This window comes from Arachis duranensis, chromosome 9 (assembly GCF_000817695.3).
Source record: "Arachis duranensis cultivar V14167 chromosome 9, aradu.V14167.gnm2.J7QH, whole genome shotgun sequence".
Taxonomy (NCBI): Eukaryota; Viridiplantae; Streptophyta; class Magnoliopsida; order Fabales; family Fabaceae; genus Arachis; species Arachis duranensis.
Window position 1 is genome coordinate 31230030 of NC_029780.3, and position 5073 is coordinate 31235102.

The 5073-nt window shown below is 41.5% G+C and overlaps 1 non-coding gene across 1 annotated transcript; it reads right to left on the reverse strand.

Annotated features, from left to right (window-relative positions):
- Positions 1-20: 20 nt before the first annotated feature.
- Positions 21-128, reverse strand: LOC127741821 (small nucleolar RNA R71). The gene has a single exon (XR_008003026.1). It is a non-coding gene; the product is annotated as a small nucleolar RNA R71 (small nucleolar RNA).
- Between the last annotated feature and the right edge of the window lie 4945 nt (positions 129-5073).

Consider the following 5073-nt stretch of genomic DNA (forward strand, 5'->3'; position numbering starts at 1 on the left):
TTCCACCTCAAAAATTGAGTAAGCTTAGAGTGGAAGTCCAAACCTTCAGACAGAAGGAAGGAGAATCCCTCTATGAAGCTTGGGAAAGATACAAACAATTGATCAGAAAGTGTCCCACTGATATGCTTTCTGAATGGAGCATCATAGGTATTTTCTATGATGGTCTCTCTGAACTGTCAAAGATGTCTTTGGATAGCTCTTCTGGAGGATCTCTTCATCTGAAGAAGACGCCTGTAGAAGCTCAAGAACTCATTGAAATGGTTGCAAATAACCAATTTATGTATACTTCTGAAAGGAATCCTGTGAACAATGGGACGAATCAGAAGAAATGAGTTCTTGAGATTGAAGAGGTAAATTACATGGGAGAACCCTATGGAAACATCTATAATCCTTCATGGAGAAATCATCCAAATCTCTCATGGAAGGATCAACAGAGACCTCAATAAGGTTTCAACAACAATAATGGTGGAAGAAACAGGTTTAGCAATAGCAAGCCTTTTCCATCATCTTCTCAGCAACAGACAGAGAGTTCTAAGCAGACTAACTCTGACTTAGCAACCATGGTCTCTGATCTAATCAAAACCACTCAAAGTTTTATGACTGAAACAAGATCCTCCATTAGAAACTTGGAGGCACAAGTGGGTCAGCTGAGTAAGAAAGTTACTGAACTCCCTCCTAGTACTCTTCCAAGCAATACAGAAGAAAATCCAAAAGGAGAGTACAAGGCCATCAACATGGCCGAATTTGGAGAGGAGGAAGAGGCAGTGAGCGCCACTGAGGAAGACCTCAATGGACGTCCACTGGCCTCCAATGAATTCCCTAATGAGGAACCATGGGAATCTGAGGCTCACACTGAGACCATAGAGATTCCATTGGACTTACTTCTGCCATTCATGAGCTCTGATGAGTATTCCTCCTCTGAAGAGGATGAGTATGTCACTGAAGAGCAAGTTGCTAAGTACCTTGGAGCAATCATGAAGCTAAATGACAAGTTATTTGGTAATGAGACTTGGGAGGATGAACCCCCTTTGCTCACCAAAGAACTGGATGACTTGTCTAGGCAGAGATTACCTCAAAAGAGACAGGACCCTGGGAAGTTCTCAATACCTTGTGCCATAGGCACCATGACTTTTGAGAAGGCCCTGTGTGACCTAGGGTCAAGCATAAACCTCATGCCTCTCTCTGTAGAAGCTAGGGATCTTTGAGGTACAAGCTGCAAGAATCTCACTAGAGATGGCAGACAACTCAAGAAAAAAAGTTTATAGACTTGTAGAGGATGTTCTGGTAAAGGTTGAAGACCATTACATCCCTGCTGATTTCATAGTCCTAGAGACTGGGAAGTGCATGAATGAATCCATCATCCTTGGCAGACCCTTCCTAGCCACAACAAAGGTTGTGATTGATGTTGATAGAGGTGAACTGATCATTCAAGTGAATGAAGAATCCTTTGTGTTTAAGGCTCAAGGATTTCCCTCTGTAACAATGGAGAGGAAGCATGAAGAGCTTCTCTCAAAACAGAGTCAAACAGAGCCCCACAGTCAAACTCTAAGTTTAGTGTTGGGAGGCCACAACCAACTTCTAAGTTTGGTGTTGAACCCCCACGTTCAAACTCTAAGTTTGGTGTTGGGAGGTTCCAACATTACTCTGAGCATCTGTGAGGCTCCATGAGAGCCCACTGTCAAGCTACTGACATTAAAGAAGCGCTTGTTGGGAGGCAACCCAATGTTATATTTAAACGCCAGGAAAGGGCAAGAAGCTGGCGTTAAACGCCAGAAATGGGCACTAGCCCGGCGTTTAACGCCAGAATTGGCATAAAGATCATTTTTGCTCGCCACTTGGTGCAGGGATGAATTTTCCATGACACCTCAGGATCTGTGGACCCCACAGGATCCCCACCTACCCCACCACCCTCTCTCTTCTTCACCCATTCACCAATCACCTCAACACCTCTTCCCCAAAAAACCCCTCACCTATCAAATCCTACCAATTCTCTTCACCACTCACATCCATCCTTCATAAAACTCCACCTACCCTACCATTCAAATTCAACCCACTTTCCCTCCCAAACCCACCCATACATGACCGAACCTTACCCCTCTCCCCACTCCTATATAAACCCATCTTCACTCTTTCACTTTCCCACGACCTAAACATTACCTCTCCCCCTTGGCCGAACCACAAAGCCATCTCCATCTCCTCTATTTCTTCTTCTTCTACTATCTTCTTTCTTCTTTTGCTCGAGGACGAGCAAAACTTTTAAGTTTAGTGTGGTAAAAGCATTGCTTTTTGTTTTTCCATAACCATTTATGGCACCTAAGGCTGGAGAAACCTCTAGAAAGAGGAAAGGGAAAGCAAAAGCTTCCACCTCTGAGTCATGGGAGATGGAGAGATTCATCTCAAGGGTGCATCAAGACCACTTCTATGAAGTTGTGGCCATGAAGAAGGTGATCCCCGAGGTCCCTTTCAAACTCAAAAAGAGTGAATATCCGGATATCCAACATGAGATCCGAAGAAGAGGTTCGGAAGTTCTTACCAAACCCATTAAACAAGTCAGAATCTTAATGGTTCAAGAGTTCTATGCCAATGCATGGATCACCAAGAACCATGATCAAAGTGTGAACCCGGACCCAAAGAATTGGATTACAATGGTTCGGGGGAAATGTTTAGATTTTAGTCCGAAAAATGTAAGGTTGGCATTTAACTTGCCCATGATGCAAGGAGATGAACACCCTTACACTAGAAGGGTCAACTTTGATCAAAGGTTGGACCAAGTCCTCACAGACATTTGTGAAGAGGGCGCTCAATAGAAGAGATATTCAAGAGGAAAGCCAGACCTCAAGCCCGTGGCTAGAGGATGGTTAGAGTTTATACAACGCTCAATCATTCCTACTAGCAACCGGTCCGAAGTTACCATAGACCGAGCCATCATGATCCATAGCATCATGATTGGAGAAGAAATAGAGGTTCATGAGGTTATAGCCCAAGAACTCTATAAGGTGGCGGACAAGTCCTCTACCTTGGCAAGGTTAGCCTTCCCTCATCTCATTTGTCACCTCTGTTATTCAGTTGGAGTTGACATAGAAGGAGACATCCTCATTGATGAGGACAAGCCCATCACTAAGAAAAGGATGGAGCAAACAAGAGACCCTACTCATCATGAAATCCCTGAGATACCTCAAGGGATGCACTTTCCTCCACAAAACTATTGGGAGCAAATTAACACCTCCCTAGGAGAATTGAGTTCCAACATGGGACAACTAAGGGTGGAGCACCAAGAATAGTCCATCCTCCTCCATGAAGTTAGAGAAGATCAAAGAATCATGAGAGAGGAGCAACAAAGGCAAGGAAGAGACATTGAGAAGCTCAAGCACTCCATAAGATCTTCAAGAGGAAGAACAAGCCGCCATCACTAAGGTGGACTCGTTCTTTAATCTCCTTGTTCTTTATTTTCCTGTTTTTCGAAAAATCATGCTTATGTTTATCTATGTTTGTGTCTTATGATCATTAGTGTCTTAGTGTCTATGCCTTAAAGTTATGAATGTCCTATGAATCCATCACCTTTCTTAAATGAAAAATTTTCTTAATTGAAAAAGAGAAGAATTGCATGAATTTTGAATTTTATAGCAGATTAATTATTTTGATGTGGTGGTAATACTTTGACTTCTGAATGTATGCTTGAACAGTGCATATGTCTTTTGAATTTGTGGTTCATGAATGTTGGCTCTTGAAAGAATGATGAAAAAGGAGACATGTTACTGAGGATCTGAAAAATCATAAAAATGATTCTTGAAGCAAGAAAAAGCAGTGAATACAAAAAAAAAGAAAAGAAAAAAGGAGAAAAACGAAAAAAAAAGAGAAAAAGAAAAAAATAAAGTTGTGATCCAAGGCAAAAAGAGTGTGCTTAAGAACCCTGGACACCTCTAATTGGGGACTCTAGCAAAGCTGAGTCACAATCTGAAAAGGTTCACCCAGTTATGTGTCTGTGGCATGTATGTATCCGGTGGTAATACTGGAAGACAGAGTGCTTTGGGCCACGGCAAGACTCATAAAGTAGCTGTGTTCAAGAATCATCATACTTAACTAGGAGAATCAATAACACTATCTGAATTCTGAGTTCCTATAGATGCCAATCATTCTAAACTGCAAAGATTAAAGTGAGATGCCAAAACTGTTCAGAGGCAAAAAGCTAAAAGCCCCGCTCATCTAATTAATACTGATCTTCATAGATGTTTTTGGAATTCATTGCATATTCTCTTCTTTTTAAGTTTGGTGTTGTGATGAGCGGATAATTTATACGCTTTTTGGCATTATTTTTAGTATGTTTTTAGTATGTTTTAGTTAGTTTTTATTATATTTTTATTAGTTTTTAGTTAAAATTCACTTTTCTGGACTTTACTATGAGTTTGTGTGTTTTTTTGTGATTTCAGGTATTGTCTGGCTGAAATTGAGGGACCTGAGCAAAAATCTAATTCAGAGGCTGAAAAGGACTGCAGATGCTGTTGGATTCTGACCTCCCTGCACTCGAAGTGGATTTTCTGGAGCTACAGAAACCCAATTGGCGCGCTCTTAATTGTGTTGGAAAGTAGACATCTTGGGATTTCCAGCAATGTATAATAGTCCATACTTTACTCGAGATTTGATGGCCCAAACAGGCGTTCCAAGTCAGCTCAAGAATTCTGGCGTTTAACGCCGGAACTGGCACAAGAATGGGAGTTAAACGCCCAAACTGGCACAAAAGCTGGCGTTTAACTCCAAAAAGAGTCTCTACATGAAAATGCTTCAATGTTCAGCCCAAGCACACACCAAGTGGGCCCGGAAGTGGATTTTTATGTCATTTACTCATCTTTGTAAACCCTAAGCTACTAGTTCTCTACAAATAGGACCTTTTACTATTGTATTTTCATCTTTAGATCTTTGAATCTTTTGATCACGTTTTGGGGGCTGGCCTCAAGGCCATGCCTAGACCTTGTTCTTATGTATTTTCAACGGTGGAGTTTCTACACACCATAGATTAAGGTGTGGAGATCTGCTGTACCTCGAGTGTTAATGCAATTACTATTGTTCTTCTATTCA